Genomic DNA, 17,339 nt, shown 5'->3' with positions numbered 1-17,339 from the left:
CATACAAATTATCTGGGAATCTTGTCACATGCAATTTTGATCCAGTAGGCCTGATATGGGGCCCGAGACTCCGCTTTTCTGACAAGCCCCCAGGCTATGATGACAGTGCCCATCTAGGACAGCAGGTGGAGGAATAAGGCCCTAACTCAGAAGAAGTTTTAATCCCAAACAATATTCAGTCTGATCCTACCACCAGTTCATACTTATGAAGGTTTGCCTCCCAAGAGGTAATGGTACTCAGTACGTTAACCATAACACCACACTTTGTCACTATGCTCAAACACCTGTAGCAGAGGGGACACTCTGCCTACTGATAATGGTTTCCCACAAGGATGGTTTCTGACCAAAACTCACATTCATCCCAATGGGGTGGGGGGTACATTTTACAATACTTAATATAATAATGAGTCTCCTGTCTCCTACGCCAGGATTTCTTGGCCAACATCCAAGGCTTATGCCCCTGGCAGTGACCGAGTGAGCCAGTCCTCAGACTGATACCTATTGTTGAAATTTTGTAAAGTTCATACTCTTTGAGGACTCCCCTACCAGATGAGGTAATAAAAGGCTGATAAGATTCAACCTTATCTCTCTAATAAGGGTTTGATTTATATACTAGTTCCTTTGGGGAGTGAAGGGGTGAGATGGGCAGGAGGGCAGAGGAGAAGCAAGAGAATCCCTATAGGTAATGTAGATAATCTTTATAGGCCAATGAAACCTTAATAGAGTACATGGTCCAATAGGAGAACATATTATGTGTGTCACATTATCAAGTGAATTGTTAATGTAATGTGTAAGGTAAAAGGAGGCAAGTTCCTAGATATACACGTGGCTATTCTTGATTAATGAATTTGGGCAAAACCACTTAATAGTACATTTCTGAACATTACTGTACTTGAGTATACTCTGACCTATGACTTCTCCAAATCCTCAGATTTTGACCTCAGAAAGAGATCACTTGGGGGCAATGAAGCAGAACCATACCTACAGTTCCATACCTTCTATTTGCAAGATAACTAGGTATGTCTCATCTTCCTGGCAGAGTGCTTCTTTACTGTTTCCCTCAGGGCCTCTTTGAGGACCCTCCATTTTGTGTTATCTCCTTCTCATCTTATCTTGGGTGGGCAGTTGCTAGGAACTCTCCAAATATTGCTGGGCCTCCCTGATTCAAGCAGCACAGATCCAGACTTGGCACCTGTGCAAGAGAGAGATGGTAAGAGGCATGGCTCTCTCCAATGCCAAAAGGGGCACACTATGGCTAGAATAAGACTTAGGGCTATCCATTCTTCTAGCATCTAAGCTGGATGTTGTCTGTGAGAGCTATTCCCTATTACAGAAGAGATTACATTAGGGGTTACTATTATCTCCCACCCTAAACATTCATCCAATTTTATAATGGCAGCAGCTTTAAGACACAATCTACTATCTTGCTATTTCAGGTTTCTGTCCAGCTGGGTAAAATCTTACACTCTGTCTTAGCACTGAGTTTTTCTCTTTGATGTCATCTCATCTGCCTGGGGGACCGGCTCACCTGTTGGCTCCTCTGCTGGCACCTCACTGGGTTCTTCCCCATCTCTGCTTTCACCACCACCATACTTCCTATTTCCTCTCTCCCTTCCACTTCTCTTAGAAAGATGGCTCCTGAATTTCCTGCCCCCAGCAGAACTGGATGGCTTTTCTCCCTCTGCTTAAGGGAGTGGGGGGATGAGCCGTGAAAGCCCCAAATGCCATCTTTCATCTTATTTCCTATTTCCAGCACATATCCTATTTATAATTCTGCCTCCCTGTTAGCAGATTGACACAGCACTCTGCTTGGTTCCCAGAATAAATGCAATTCAAGAATAAGAGTCCAGGCTCCCAGGATTTTTCTACAGTCAGGCATTGGTTAGGAGTTTTTTGCCAGCATTTGAGAAATGTCTCCGATGGCAGCTGTGTTTCTCTGAGCCCATCTTCCGCTGTCCTGGAAACTCCTGCCATATAGGATTTTCTTCCTGGCAGATTTCCCTTCCTGATTATGTCTAGACCAAGCTTATATTAAAGGTGGGTGCTGTTCCCTAACATACATTGACTACACCGTAAAAGATACTTAAGAAATATTTGTTGGGTGAATAAATGTTGGCATGTTAATAACAGGTCATAACTGAGTTTGTTGGAAGCCAATTTAGAATTATAGCTGATCTGCAAAGTCAACATTACATATAAAAATTCACACTTAAAAAAAAAGTTTCTTATTGCATCCAATGTCTCTGATGTCCCCATTGCTGAATCACCATAAAACCTAAAGGAAGGAGCAACATTGTCAGGGTGTGTCTCTTCCACTATTAGGAACTGTGCTTTGCTTAAATTATTTCATTTATTCTACAATCTCTGAAATAGGATATTTATCCCCATTTGTAGGTAACAAAACTGAGACTCAGGTAGGTGAGCAGCTAGCCCTAGAAAGAGTAAGTAGATGCACCCCAACTTTATCTGCCTTCAAAGCTCACTTTAAAAACCTAAAGAGGATTCAGGGCCTTTGAATGTAGCTGCGAGGTAGCACATGCTAATGACCTCTGGTTTGATCTGTGTCTCCCTCCCTAACTATTTCTTTCCTGCTTGGCACATAGTAGCTATTCAAACAAATATTTTTAATTAAATTATCAGATATACCATTTCAATTTAGTTTCTTAGCATGGCATTCTAACATTGTGCACTTGATATAGACACTTTAGAGGAAATCTACCATCAAGCTTTAGAAGGTTATCAGATGGGGACACACAGGCCAATGCTCTCTGTCTTCATCAAGGAAAGCAGATACAGGATGAAAGCTCAGCAGGCAGGATCTAGGGAACTAAGGGAAACATAAGACACAGGACCAGGCCACCCATTTGCAGGTCCCCATCTCTCTGGGATGAGCCAGATTCCTGCCTGCTGGGAAGGCTTTGCCTCTGAGGGTCTGAAGAGGCATCAGGAGCCGTTCTTCCGCATTTGTGGTAAGAGAAGCTGCTGCAGAAACCGTCCACATTCAATGGCATCCTCTTCACAGAAACGCAGAGTTGTTAGTTCCCTTGATTGCTCTCTGATGCGTAGCTTTAATTGTATCCTTGCCTTTATGTAGAGAATAGAATCATGTTCCCAAGAGGAGAGCTAGGAAACCCCACTGCCAGCCTTGGAATACAAATGGGAGCCTACCGAAACTGCCATTTCATGGGTGGGCACAGGGAAAAGAACATGAGGGAGGACAGCTACCTCTGAAGGTTTGGGGTTCATTATGCATGGAGGTGTCACTGTCCCTAGTGAACTCTTCTAGAAGTAGAAACAGAAGCAATGTTATTCATAGGAATTTGCCTCAAAATTGCAAAGGTAATTTCCCATGCACAGGAAATTGCCTGTGAGGATGGATTTATGTGGTGCTGCAAAGCTACCAGCCCCCAAGAAAGTTGTTCCTCACCCATACAGGAGCCTCTATGGACTAGTACCTCTGTTGATGTAATTATATTGACTTCCTCAATTTTTTATGCATGGTCCTATATTATTGAGATCATACTGTATATAAATTTTATAATCCACCTCTTGTAGTTAACATTGTAGCTTATAAGCCTTGGAGGGGCGGGTAACGATGCAGTAAAATCTAGCCATCTTACAATTGAGGGTGACACCAGGCAGAATTAGCAGCAATGACCAGCACTGCTGGGTTGGCTCCTGGGAACTTGAGTAGTCCTGTCCCAAGGGTTTGGTCCACCCATTTATACAACTTCATGGGACAGTGGGCAGTGGTTGGTCTAAGAGGTAGGATTAAAAGAGTTCAGTTTTTTTAATCTTCTCTTGTTTTTTTTTTTCAAATTTCTTAATAAACCAGTATGACTTTTATTGTCAGAAAAAAGTTATTTTAAGTGTTTCCTCTTTCTGCTGCCAAGAAGGCAGCAAGGCATTAGAATCTGAATCAGCTACAGTGAAGAGGCCACCCAAGCTCATCTTATCATGCCTTAGGCTCCCCATCTGTGAGATGGGACAGTCACCCTGGACCCTCCCTAGTAGAGACTGAAACACCATCTCTAATCTTTATAGAAGTGATGTCATCCTTGGAGAAGATGAAGAGATAACCAGCCCATACCTGGGAGGTGGCTGAGCTTCGTGATTTACCTCTCCCCAGCCCTCCAAAGACCCCAAACCTGTCAAAGGAAGATGACTCATTCACCTTACTTGTGATCAAAATCTCCTGATTTAGGCACTGTTGAGAATAGATTGGAATCTAGGTATCCTTAGTTCTTGAAAAGGAGGAGTCAAACTACCTTCTTTTCCCATTGCCCATTTATAGGGCTAACATTCATTAGGCATAAGAGAGATAGTACCTAAGGACCACAGTGTTTTTATGGGTCCACAACAATGTTTCAATAGATAATGTATTTGTCTTTATCTTAAACTTGCCAACACAGTTGTAAAATATAAGTTTTCATATTTTTTGCCCATGAAGGCAAAATTGCCTAAGTTCCATGGAAGTCATAATGTTCCCCTGATCAGCCCATATCAGCTTCATACTTTCCAAGCCCTTCCATGAAATCAAGGTGGACTGTGGACCAACATGCCTACCACTCCTCTCTACTCATCTTTGTCATCTTTCTTGTACAAAAGAAACAGAACTTGGGTGTGGATTTTTGGCATGAAAATAACTAATCATTTGGTCAAACTGAGACCCTACAGCAGATTTAGGCAGATGAAGACATACTTAGCAGACACCAGAAGAAATAGCGTTTTTAATTGCCCACATAAACAACCATTACAACACAGGAAGGATAAGAAGCAATAACTCTAAGAAATGACTTGGCATTTCCCCTTCTTCTTAAGAATGATTACCCCTCATTCCTTAGGGTAAGGTGTCTGTGAAATGTGAACATCCTCTTTAATAACTCTGCTCCTTCTTTTCAAATTAGAGTTATAAATAAGTAAGTACAATTTGCAAACCGTTTGATTACATCCCTGTACTTTCCCAAGATTCCCTAAGGAAGCACTTACACCAATTTTTTGCATCATTAAATATTTAAATGAAAACTCAAAGTGAATTGTGGGACATAAAGACACTTACGAAGCACATGTATGGGCACAATGCAACACCAAGTCTTAGACTCAGGGGGCAAGTAGAACATTTGGTCCCTGCAGACCAGCCATACAATGAGCACATCAAAGAGATCTGAAGGGAGAGAATGTTGCTTTCAAGGGAGAAAGCCAATACAGAAAGCCCCAATTTTACTCCAAGTTCCTATTCAGCAGCCATAAATACACAGAATGCCACCAGGAACCAAGAAGGAAGCACAAACAGCAGCTGAAGAGCCACTCTCAAGTCCTCAATCCCATGCCTCCGTTGGTTTTAAAATGTTGTGCAAAAGTTGAGTTCAAATCACTCCAAATACCAATGGTAGGAAAGAAAATAAGTAATTTAAATTCAGAACACTTTGTTTATGAAACCAGGTGATTTTTTTCAATATATTTTATCATGATTTTCCTTAGTAAATGTTCACTGAGCCTTGCTCTATGCCATGGTGTGTACGTGATATACTAAATAGCCTCTACCCACAGGTGGAGTTAGCAATGTGTTTGGGAAACATGGGAAATACTAGGTGTTTAAATGATGTACACGCTAAATGACATGGGAACAGTCCTGACTATAAGTTCTGTGTGGGAACCAAGAGAAAGGCGAATCCTCAAGTGACTGCCAAGGCCCTGAGGATCCAGCAGGAAGCAGATGGCACACTCAGAGGATTTAACTAGAGAGAGGTTACCTAAGGAAATACTGACTGAGGTGTGGGCAGACTTCAGACAACTAATCACAGTGGTGAACTCAGGGAGGAGCAACAGTGGGGAGCCATCGCCACTCCTGGCCTGAGGCAAGGCAAAGCTGGTGTCACTGGAGCCCCACAAGAGTTGGTGCAATGGAAAAAGGGATGATCCACGCAAGCTGAGGCTGTAGAGGGGCAGGAAGCTCAGGTTGGAACTGGGGAGTAAAGACCCAACATGTGATCCCCTGCTGATACCTCCCACGGGCCAAACCCACCCAGAAACTAGAGGGAAAGGGAGCAAGAAGACACAGTCCTGGGGCACAGATAAGGAGAGAGAAGAGTGGAGTGTGGATCCAGAGGGACAAATGGACCAGCACACAAGCTAGACACCTTACAATGAGCTTTAAGAGAAAGAGGAGATTTCTTGGCATAGAAATGAAGGAGGAGGATAGAGGAGCCTAGGTGGCTCAGTCAGTTACGTGTCCAACTTTAGCTCAGGTCATGATCACACCTTTTGTGGGTTCAAGCCCCACATTAGGCTCTGTGTTGACTCAGAGCCTGGAGGCTGCTTCTGTATCTCCCTCTCTCCCTGCTCCTCCCCCACTCACCCTCTGTCTCTCTCTCTCTCTAAAATAAAATAAACGTTAAAAATTTTATTTAAAAAAATGAAGGGGGAGGGCATTTGAGGCAGAGAAAGACATACATATATATAAGAAGTGGGGAATTTTTTTTTCCCACCAGGAGGTAATGTACACAAAGTGCTTCTTCTTAAGAAGAGTCAGGTTATAACATTCAGGAAGCTTGGAGGAATAGACACAAAACAAGGTTTTTCAATCTCAGCACTATTGATGTTTAGGGCTGGATGATTCTTTGTTTGGGGAGACTATTCTGTGTACTGTAGGCTGTTTAGCAACATCCCTAGCTGTACCCACTAAATTCTAGGATGCATTCCCAAGGGTGATAGCCTATGGTATCTTCAGACACTGACATATATCTTTTAAAGGGGCACAAAATTGCCCCCGATTGAGAACCCCTGGGAGAGGAAAGGAAAGAGACCAAAGAAGGCAGAAAACTGTTGAAATACAGTGATGCTGACAAAAACCAATGTCACAGTCCGTGCAAAGGGGGAGCAAGTAGGCTGCATGAGGAGGGGTAGAGGGAGTGGTGGAGGGTGACTTCGGTTTGTAGAGTGGATAACAGGGAAGATGGCATTTCTACTGAAGAGCTAGGAATGTGTGAGGCTGGGCTTGGGAAAGGATGATGTGTCTGTGAACTTGTTTGAAGGAATCCTGGGATATTTAGACAAGGGACTGAATTGAGGAGGGAGGCTGAAACTGGGGGTGTGAATTTGAGTCATCCACAGAGAGACAGGCTTCTAAATTCCTATGCATAGAAGTTCTCCCGGAGGAAGGTAGAGAAGCCAAGGACTGAAGTTTTCTCCCTCTTGCTTTTTTTTTCTTTTGGCGGGGGACAGGGTGATGTGCATATATAGAAGAATAATGTGAGATGGAAATAGAAGGCACCAGAGAAAAGAAAACCAGGCAGTTTTCTGAGAGGGAAGGTCGTGAAGCCCAGCCCCAGACCCTCTCACCAGTCCATACGCCCCAGGGGCTATGTCTACCTCAGGAAACCACCTTTTTCTAATGTATACAAAGGTGTCACTAGGCTAGGAGCTGTTCTGAAGAGAATCAAAGCTTCTACAGAAGTCACAAGTGTCAAGACAGGAGAGCAGCCTTGTCTACTCCCCACTCACACGTAGTTAACAGTCCCCTATTTTCTAAAATCACTCAAATCCTGAAAGAAGGAAACTGTGATTAGGTGGACATTTTCACTTGTATGGAATAAACAGTTCATCAGGGAGCAGTTATAGGAAGGCTTGCTCCTCCAGAGTTCTGAAGGAAACATTGCACACAGATATAGCAGGAAGACCTGGGGATCCAGATCCACAAAGGTGGCCATGCTTGTCTGTCTCAGTCCTTCTCTGTGAAGAGAGACTGTGGATCTTCTTGGTTTGTTTTTTCCCCCCTCACAAAGATGTATTCTGTGGTAGGAAGAATTCTAAGATGCCAAGATTCCAGCCCCTTGGTGTACATGCCTTCTATAATCTCATCCCTTTGAGTGTGGGTGGGACCCGTGTATGTGACAGGATATCACTCACATGATTAACGTTATGGGGCAAAAAGGAATTTTCAGATGAAATTAAGGACCCTAATTAGTTGACTTTGGGTTCCTCAAAAAGGATATTGTCCTGGATGAGCCTGATCTAATCAGGCAAGCCTTTAAAACGGACGGAGAGAAAGCAAACAGCCATGTTGTGAACTGCCGCGAAAAGACCACATCACTGGGACCAGAGGGATGCCTCTAGGAGCTGCAAGTGATTCCTGGCCAACAGTGAGCAAGAAAATGTGGACTCCAGTCCTATGACAACAAGGAACTGAATTCTGCCTGCAGTCAGTGAGCATGGAAAAAAAAAAAACAAAAAAAACCCGCTGAGCTTCATATAAGCTCCGAGCCCCAGCCAGCACTTGTATTTTAGCCTGATAAGACCCTTAGCAGAGGGTCTCCCTGCCCTGGGGACACTGAGCTCATAAATTTGTGTTGTATTTAGCTACTACATGTATGTTAATTTGTTATGCAGCAAAAGAAAGCTACTGCATATATGAAGAGAGACTGTGTCCATAGGGTGGGTTGGCTCCATTAGGAGACTGACAACCACACAACACAACTGAGCCCCACAGGCAGGCAGCGACAGGGCAGGCTGAGGTGATATGACCCTTGCTGCTCCTCAGACCCAGCTTCACCATGGCCCAAGCCTCCCATAGGATATAGGACCATAACTCATTTCCTCCTTTCCTCCTTTGAGAGGGCAAACTTCAGACCTGAGAAATCAAAACACAATAGAAGCCACACAGAACAGGTAGAACTTACTTTCTGAGCTGGTCATGGCACTAAGTCTGCTCAGGATTCCTACCCCTGGTGGCAGATCTGTCCCTTCCTTGGCCAAGTAGAACTTTAGCCTCTCAGATACTGAGCTAGTGAAGCTGAATGGGCACTGATGGATCACTCCTCACGAGGGCCTCTTAGAAGCAGGAAGGCGGAGGATGAGAGGTGGAAGGAGAAGAAAAAAAGGAGAATTTTATTCAGCAAACAAATATTTATGGTGCTCCTTACATGGGCAGCTCTGTTCTAGGCACCCCAGTGACACACAGTTAATAAAACAAAACTCCATGCACTCCAGCGAGAGAATATAGACCAGTTAATAAAACAAAAATCTAAGAATATAGTATGGAGTGATAGAAAGCAAAAGAGAAGCTGGAAGGGAAAGGGTTTGGAAAGGGGTATTAGGAGTACAGTCAGGGACTTTTTAAGTTTGAGAAGCCTATTGGACACCCAGTGGTGCTATTGAGTATACAGTAAGATATTCCATTGTGGAGTCTGGGGAAGAATTGGGGATGGAGATATAAATTTAGTATCTAAAACATGAGATCAGATGAAATAAAAAGGGAGTATATGTGGATAATGAAGTCTGAGGGTAAATCCTGGGACTTTCTGACATTACAGTATCACAAAGAGAAGAAAGAACCAGTGTCTAAGTTCAGGCTTCCATAGCAAAATGGAAGACTTGGGTTGGGGGGGCAGTTAAACAACAGACATTTATTGCTCATGGTTCTAGAGGCTGGAAGTCCAAGATCAAAGTGCTGGCAGATGTGGTTCCTGGGAAGCCCTAACCAAGATTTGCAGACAGCCACCTTCTTGCTGTATCTTCACATGTCACAGAGAACAAACAATGGCTTCTCTCACAAGGACACTAAGACCATTATAGGGACTCCACCCTCAAGACCTCATCTAAACCTAGTTAACTCCCAAAGGTCCTACCACCAAATACCACCACACTTGGGTTTAGGGCCTCAATATGAGAATTTGGGAGAGGGGGTTTTGTGCTGACAGCTCAGAGCCTAGAGCCTGTTTTGGATTCTGTGTCTCCCTCTCTCTCTCTGCCCCTCCCCCACTTGCATTCTGTCTGTCTGTCTCTCTTTCTCTCACTCTCTCTCCCCCCGCCTCTCTCTCAAAAATACATTAACATTTGAAAAAAAAAAAGAATTTTGGAGAGGGGGACAAAATCATTTGAGGGCACACCAACGAGCAAAAGTGTTGAGAAGGAAGAGGCAGTGAGGAAGGAGAAAAAGCAAGAGAGTGTAATGTTCTAGAAGCCCAAGAAAGAGTTTCAAGGGTAAGAGACTGGTCATCAGGGTCAAATGTTGCTGACAGGTGGAGTTGAGGCTAAGAGATAACTGTCAATTTAACATGCTATTTGGGATCTTGACAAGAATAGTTTTGATGGAGTGATGAGGATGACAGCCTGATTCAGGTAAGTTTGAGAGAGACTGGAAGGAGAGAAATTAGAGGCAGGAAGTACAGACGACTCTTTTAATGAGCTATGCAGTAAAGAAGAGTAGAGCAGTGGGGCAGAGCTGCAGGGAACTATGATGGGAGAAATTAGAGCGTATCTGTATGTTGATGGGAACACGGGATAATGACATAATGAAAATGTGTACAGTCATTCTCTGTTACACAAGAAAATAGAAATAGTGTGGCTCATTGGATAAGTTTACTTAGACTGTATGTCATAGCTGACATACATGAGAACATGTAAATTCTAAAACACAATGAACACCCACAAAGCCATCATCCACACCAAGAGCTGGACCACCACCAATCACATCTATCTATGTGCTCCTCCCCTCTCCCGACCTTCTGCCTCTCAGAAGAAAGCAACTTCAGTGCTTTCGTGGTTATCATTTCCTTGTAAAGTCATATTCCCTTCACTACAATCTATTGAATTTATTGACTGATATTTCAAGGAAGACTTCTCCTCTGCCCCTCAACCTACCTTCCACAGACAGACATCAGACCACCTTGGTCAGTATCATGAAATTCCTTTCGTACATTGAACCTGCCACACTAAAAGTCCATTCTTCATCTTCCATCTCCAGGTGGCTACTGCTTTACCAGAAACACCCTTCTTTGACATGAAGATCATATTATTCATTCTTCTCTGTATCACATCCTCCACATGAAAGCAGGAAGAGACACGCACACCATCTTCACTCATGCACACACAGAACAGACCCTGATGGCCATCACATCCTTTTTCTCCTGCAAGATACACCTGCAGCCCTCAGAGCTCCAGTGTCGCCTTCTAGTCCTAAAGCACACCCTTCGGGGGCAGGTGCCAATGTCTGATGGCCCCGCCACAGACAGCTCAGGAAAGCAGTTGATGGCCAGTTGTTAAGTTTCTTTTATCCCCACATCACCTATGGGCACTTGGCCATCCTCAAATCATCCAGGACTCCCCAGAGTATGCAGGGACCTGCAAAACTTTGACAAATGCCAAAAGACTGGGCCCTTTACAAATGGAAGACAGCAGGTTCTGAGAAGCCTTCTGCATGCATAATCCAAACACCCAGCCCCCATGCTTACTCACTGATGCTTGAAATTGCTTTAAGGAGAGACAACAGGCTTTCATCTCACAACTGGAGAAAGCCTTGAAGGCCCTGGATGAACAAACTCAATGATTTACACTAGCGAATGGTAGCGTGTAAAAGGACTTTTCAGACTGTATGATGCAATGGACATCTTTTAAAATGAGTGTGAAGTGACAAGAGGTAAGGCAAAAAAAAGATGGGTCTTTTCTTGCCTCCTTGGGAGTGTAAAAAAAAGAAGATCTGGAATAAAATTTGTCCTTATCACCAACTGTTGGGCCACAGGCAAGTTACTCAAACTTTTGAACTTATTTCTAAGACAAAGGTACCTTTGTAAAGGTAAATACCTGAGGTAAATACCTCCAGAGTTACTGTGAGACTTTAATGCCATGCTACATGGTGAAGATTTTTCTTCTTTCCCTGTTGCCTCAGGCATCTCGAGCTCTGCTCACATCCATACTAACACTGTCTCCCTCTCTTAGCATTATAGAGATTAACAATGAGGAATCTGCAACCACGCAACACCGTTCAAATCCTAAATCTATCACTTGCTGTGATCTTGGGCAAGTTACTTGACCGCTCTGTGCTGTTTCTTCACCTGTGAAAACGGAGATAATAACAGTACGTGCCTTGTGGGGAGATTGTAAGGATTAATACGTGTCATGCACTTGGAGATCCTTTCGGCACACAAAAAGAGCACTGCAAGAAGTGCTCGCTACAATTATTCCCAAGGGCTTCACCTGCCCACTTTCTACAATCGAAAACATCATTTTAAGCTTCTCCACTTCCGCTCTTTAATATACAAAGCCCACTGTAAACTGCTACACATTGCTCCAGGTTTCCTAACGCCCCCAGCCCTAATCTTGAACAGCCAGGCCATCTGGTCCTCCCACCACAAGCTAACCCCAAGCAGTTCTCAACTCTCCCAGCCCTGCAAGGTCTGAATTTCCGCCACCCAGACTCCGCTGGAAGGTGGCGGGCGCGGGGGCGGGGCGCCGCGGGAGAGAGGCAGGAGGGTTGTGGGAGGGCAGCTCTGTGACGTCACGCCAAGGCCCCTCCCCCGCGGTTGCCAGGCAACGCAGCGCGGCGTCGGGGTTGCCAGGGGAAGGCGAAGCGCTAACAAAGCCTGGTCCGGCCCCACCTCTCCTGTCCCTCGAGCCCAAAGCTGGTACCGCCTTTCCCCTCCCAGATTCTGCGGCTTTCCCCAGCCCCACCAAGGGTGTGTGGGACTCCATCTGTCCCTACACCTCCTTCCGCCTGAGGCCAGGCACAAGGTGTCGCCTCGTCCCCGACAGCTGACAGCCGGTTTGAGAGCGAGCCTCAGGTAGCAACCCCCAAGGGAAGAAGAGGGAGGGAAGGGCCCCGAGCCCCTACCCCTACCCCGCCCCCCTCAGGGCTGCCTGGGTCTGAGGAAAGAGTCCTGCCCTTGCACTCACCTGGATTCTGAATCCCTCTTTGTTCACAGAGCGAGAGAAGGGGGCTGTGGTCTTTAAGAGAATATAATCATGGGAGATTACTGCTCTGTACCCAAACTATGTGTATATTTTGTACTTAGAGCTACTACTTTACGATTTCTTACACAGACTACAGTAATTTGAAAACGTAATGGAATCTTGAATCAGAGTCCCTTACTGACTAAACCACTTTTTTTTTTTCATACTTATGGGGTGATTGGCATGAGAATTAGTGGGCATGAGTAGCACTTGAAAAACTGCTATCAATTATTTGTTTTCCAAATGTCTGTTGATCACTGACTCTATTCCAGGCTAGGCTGTTCCTATAGTGAGTAGAAACTGTCCCTACCCTCAAGTGTACAGTCTAGTGGGGGTAGCAGGTGTTCATTAAAAAACACACAACTAATGCAATTAGAGCTGAGACAAGTGCTGCCAAGGAGAAAGGCAGGTAAGTGATGCTCTGAGAAGGTGCAATGGAACTGACTTGAGGGCAGAGAACCTGTGAAAACGTGGGGAGTTAACTCCAAGCAAGGGGAACCATATGTCCAAAACCCACTACCTTCTATTCCAAACCCAAACAAGTGTATACGATTGCCTGGTCCTTCGTTCCAAGAGCTGTTCATAGAAACTGCCTCTGAGATTCTGGTGTCTGGAGTCTTTCATTCATGTAAACTAGCCTTTTGTGAAGCTCTGCTTTGCCCACACCAATAAAACCAAATGAGCAATTCCAGAAACAAATCTATATTCCACATTTGATAAGACCTATATTATTCAGCACCTAGCACATATGTGTTGAGCTGCCATTCCAAACTGGGAGGTATGTAGGCTTCTGAAAAAAAAGGAAAACTATTGAATTTTAGAGTTGTGGGGACTGGAATTAAATAATTGAGGAAGGCCTACCATACGGAGAGCTTTAAGAGTAGAAAAGAACTTTATAAAACATTAGAATCATGAAACATTAAGATAGAATGGATCTTTCCTCACTTATCTGATGTGAACAAATAGTGTATATTGCTCAAAAGTAGAAAAGTTGGGCTTTGGTGTCTCTTCAACTTAAGGAGGCTATGAATCTAAGTCTCTGTGGCTCAAAAATACATGGAACTCTTGAGAATCGAAGGGAACATGGGAGGAGGATGTGACCTACCCCTCCTTCAGTGTTCTCCATTTCTACTACCATCTTCCCAGTCACCCAAGCTTGAAAAGTGAGGAGTCACCCTGTACTCTCTTCTCCTCCTCCTCCTACATTGGTTACCAAGTCCTTGGCTCCTGCCTTTCTTATCCCTCTCCATTGCAACTGTTAAAAGGCAGTGATGTTCCCAAGAGTTATTGCTAAATGTGCCACCATATTCTTTTAACCAGGCTCCCTGGTTCACTCCACTTCCTTCAGCCTATCTACACAGCTCTTGATCCTTCAATATGTGTTTCAGAGTCCAAGAAAGAGAAAGAAATCATATACAAGTTTCACAGAGTTCAACATAAAGAGTTTTTAACTATAATGGGATTAGACTAATGGAAGATTGGCTAGTTAAGATGTAAAGAGAGCTCTAAAGTATACGGTAATCACAAATATAAGGAGCAACTACTACCCTCAAGATAGATCACCCAAGAAAGAGCTAACCTCCCAAGTGCTTGTCAAAGAGGGTGTGGCCACAGCTCATTGAGTGGTAGAGAAATTGCTGAGGTACCAGGCAGGCAAAATCCACAGTCTAGGATGCCGAAGAAGCCATTTATGAAAAGAATATGACCATGGGTGAATATTGTTCTCTGCCCAAACCTAGTGGCAGCACTCTGCTACAAAGCTTCCCAAGTGAAGTGCCAGGGAAAGGCCATTGAGCCCTGCTAGCTGCCATGTGGTATGGCAGGCAGACATGCACGAGATCACATACTGCAGGAACCAGAGGCTGGAGAAGCTGTGCACTAAGGATTGCATCACTGGAGAAACTGCATGCTCCTGATGCCTAGCAAGTGGAGCATATGGATCCTGCAAGAGAGCCTTTTCCTCCTCCAGTGTCCCTCCAGTGTCAAACTCTACCAGCAAAGTTTGATATGCCAGATGACAAAGGAGAAATATTTAAAGAACCTAGTTCCATTTTTGCTGAGAAGGGAATGCAGGGTGAATTTGGAGCTGAGAGGCAATAAACATATAAACAGCATATCAAGCTAACACCCAAATCTGATTGTGTGAGCCTATTGCTTAAATACTCTAATGGCTCCCTATTGCCTTCAAGATAAAGTTCTAAAGCCTTATCACAGCTTACCAGGCCTTTTATATTCTGGACTTGGGCTATAGTTCCAGACCTAGACCCAACCACTCCACCTCTGCCCACCCTAATCCTCCATAATTATTCACAGTTCCCTGAATTCACCACATTCTCTGATCCTCCCATACCTTTGTCTAAGGTGTTCTAGCCATTAAAAAAACAAAAACAAAAAAAACCTTCCTTGCTCTCAAGAGTAAATAGATGCTTATTGAGAACCTACTCTATACCTGGCACTAGTGTGGGAATTGACAATACAGCAATGAACAAACCAGGCTTCCCCAAGTCTCTGTTCAAATACCATCACTCTTTGAGAAGAATTTTCTGATGACTTTCTCTTACCTGCAAGTGTTAGATGTCTTATCTAGGAGACTCTGTTTTCCTGTATCTAGTGCAGACTTTTTAACACTTATCAGCTTTTCCTAACAATCTCTTCTACTAGCCCATGAGCTCTCTGAGGGCATTTATTTCTGTATCCTAGTATTTAGCACTAGTCCTGTTCCATAATATTTTATCAGATTATTTGCTCACATAATCCACATCACATCATCAATCAAATATAGGCCTAGGACAAGAATCCTGGTCTTCTGTCTAATAGCCAAGAATGCCTCTTCACTAGAGCTTTCTCTGCTCTATGGGTATTATACCTCACCCTGCTATGAAGGACAGTGCTTTTGCGTTGGAAAAGACAAGTGCAATGTTGAACATCATCATGAATGATAAAAGAAGCAGGAAAAAAATAGAGCCCTATTTTACATGGAAAACTGTGGTGCATTCCCTCAGAGCCATCACATACTTTGAGTTTCTGAATCATAGGAATGCTATAATGAAATGGGAGGTAGGGAGGGCAAGGAAAAGGATGAATATGACGTTGGGGCTATTATGACACTTCACTCTGAAAAAATGAAGGCTAATAAACTTATGAAAGATAGTGTCAAGGTGGTCCCAGTTTTGTATACCGATCCCCAAATTAGAAGATGTGTCACACAACTTTAGGGAGCACAGTTAATGTAGCAGTCTGTAAAGTGTGTCCCTGGGCTTGTGGACCATGATATGAACATGAGGGATTTGAACTATGATCATGGCTGTTTTAAGATAAATTGAAAGAGATACCTGTTCACTTGTTAAATGATAAATATGTGGAACTCCAACTTCCACAACTAGCATTATATATAAGCAATTTTGATAAATTTGCTATAACAAAGCCAAAAACTACTGCTCAAAAAAAAGGACAAGGTCAGGTAGGACAGCTCTTAGCAATATTGCTGTTGGCATCCAAATGCTAAATTGGCTTGACCATGGATCAAGCCCAGGATGGAAAAAGATCCAGATTTCTGTGAAATAAAGTTGGAGAGGCAAAGTTAATTAATATGAATAAGTTGAATAGTGGAGAACTTGGAAGTCAGGCAGGGCACCATTCTGACAAGAAAAGAAATGAAGATCCACTAAAGATTTTTGAAAGTGACATGATAAATATGAGTGGTTAAGACATATTATGTGGGAAAACTAAGCCTGAGTTTCCTGGCATTGGTAAAATGATTATAATATTAGAACCTATCTACCGATAGGGTGTTGTAAAGATTAAATGAGATCATGAATGAGCAATGACTGCTCTTAGGCCTTTCTTCTGCCGGTATCCTTTCATTCTATGCAACTGGATGGAATGTAGCTAGACAATTACAATACTGCCAGGACAAAAAAATTAGGGTGTGCTCTGATAAGTAATTTTTGTTCCACTTCAGCATTCTAAAAATGTGCTTTTTATGATACAAATGGGAATATATGGGATATTTCAGTGATGTAGGGGGACAGCAGGACATAATATTTGAAATAGACTAGGTTTGTCCTAAAGAAAATCCATAAAGTGTAAGTGCATTATTTAGAGAGAGGGAGGCAGTATAGTGTGGAAAGAGCAGTGATGTAGCACCAGATTTTTGCTTCAGATCCAACATAAACTGTTACCTTGTGCCAATGCACTCCACCTCTTTGTATGTCAGTTCTCTCATTTGTAAACTGAAGACACTGAACTATATTTTAAGTCAAATTGAACTTCCTTTTTTTTTTTAAGGTGCTCCTTTCTGTTTTCCTGACAGTTTTTTTTTATTTTATTTATTTATTTATTTGTTTTACAAATAGTTTATTGTCAAATTAGTTTCCACATAACACCCAGTGCTCATCCCCACAAGTGCCCTCCTCCATGGCCATCCCCCCTACCCCCCACATCCATCAGTCCTCAGTTTTTGTCAGCCTTCAAGAGTCTCTCATGGTTTGCCTCTCTCCCTTTCCCCCACCATTTCCCCCCTTCTTCTCCCCCTTGTTCCTCCGTCAAGTTCCTCCTAATCCTCCTATACGTGCAAACATATGATATTTGTCCTTTTCTGCCTGACTTATTTC

At 43.5% G+C, this 17,339-nt stretch overlaps 1 protein-coding gene across 1 annotated transcript in view; it reads left to right on the top strand.

Annotated features, from left to right (window-relative positions):
- The first annotated feature begins 12,329 nt into the window (after positions 1 to 12,329).
- ROPN1 (rhophilin associated tail protein 1) overlaps positions 12,330 to 17,339 on the top strand; it is a 29,928-nt gene continuing 24,918 nt past the window's right edge. Inside the window, exon 1 of the mRNA XM_039240662.1 lies at positions 12,330 to 12,557. The gene's annotated coding sequence lies outside the window, so the exon portion shown is untranslated. The remainder of the gene's footprint in view (positions 12,558 to 17,339) is intronic.

This window comes from Hyaena hyaena, unplaced genomic scaffold, assembly GCF_003009895.1.
Source record: "Hyaena hyaena isolate Hyena2069 unplaced genomic scaffold, ASM300989v1 scaffold_180, whole genome shotgun sequence".
In the NCBI taxonomy this organism is placed as follows: domain Eukaryota; kingdom Metazoa; phylum Chordata; class Mammalia; order Carnivora; family Hyaenidae; genus Hyaena; species Hyaena hyaena.
This window is presented reverse-complemented; position numbering and strand designations above follow the sequence as displayed.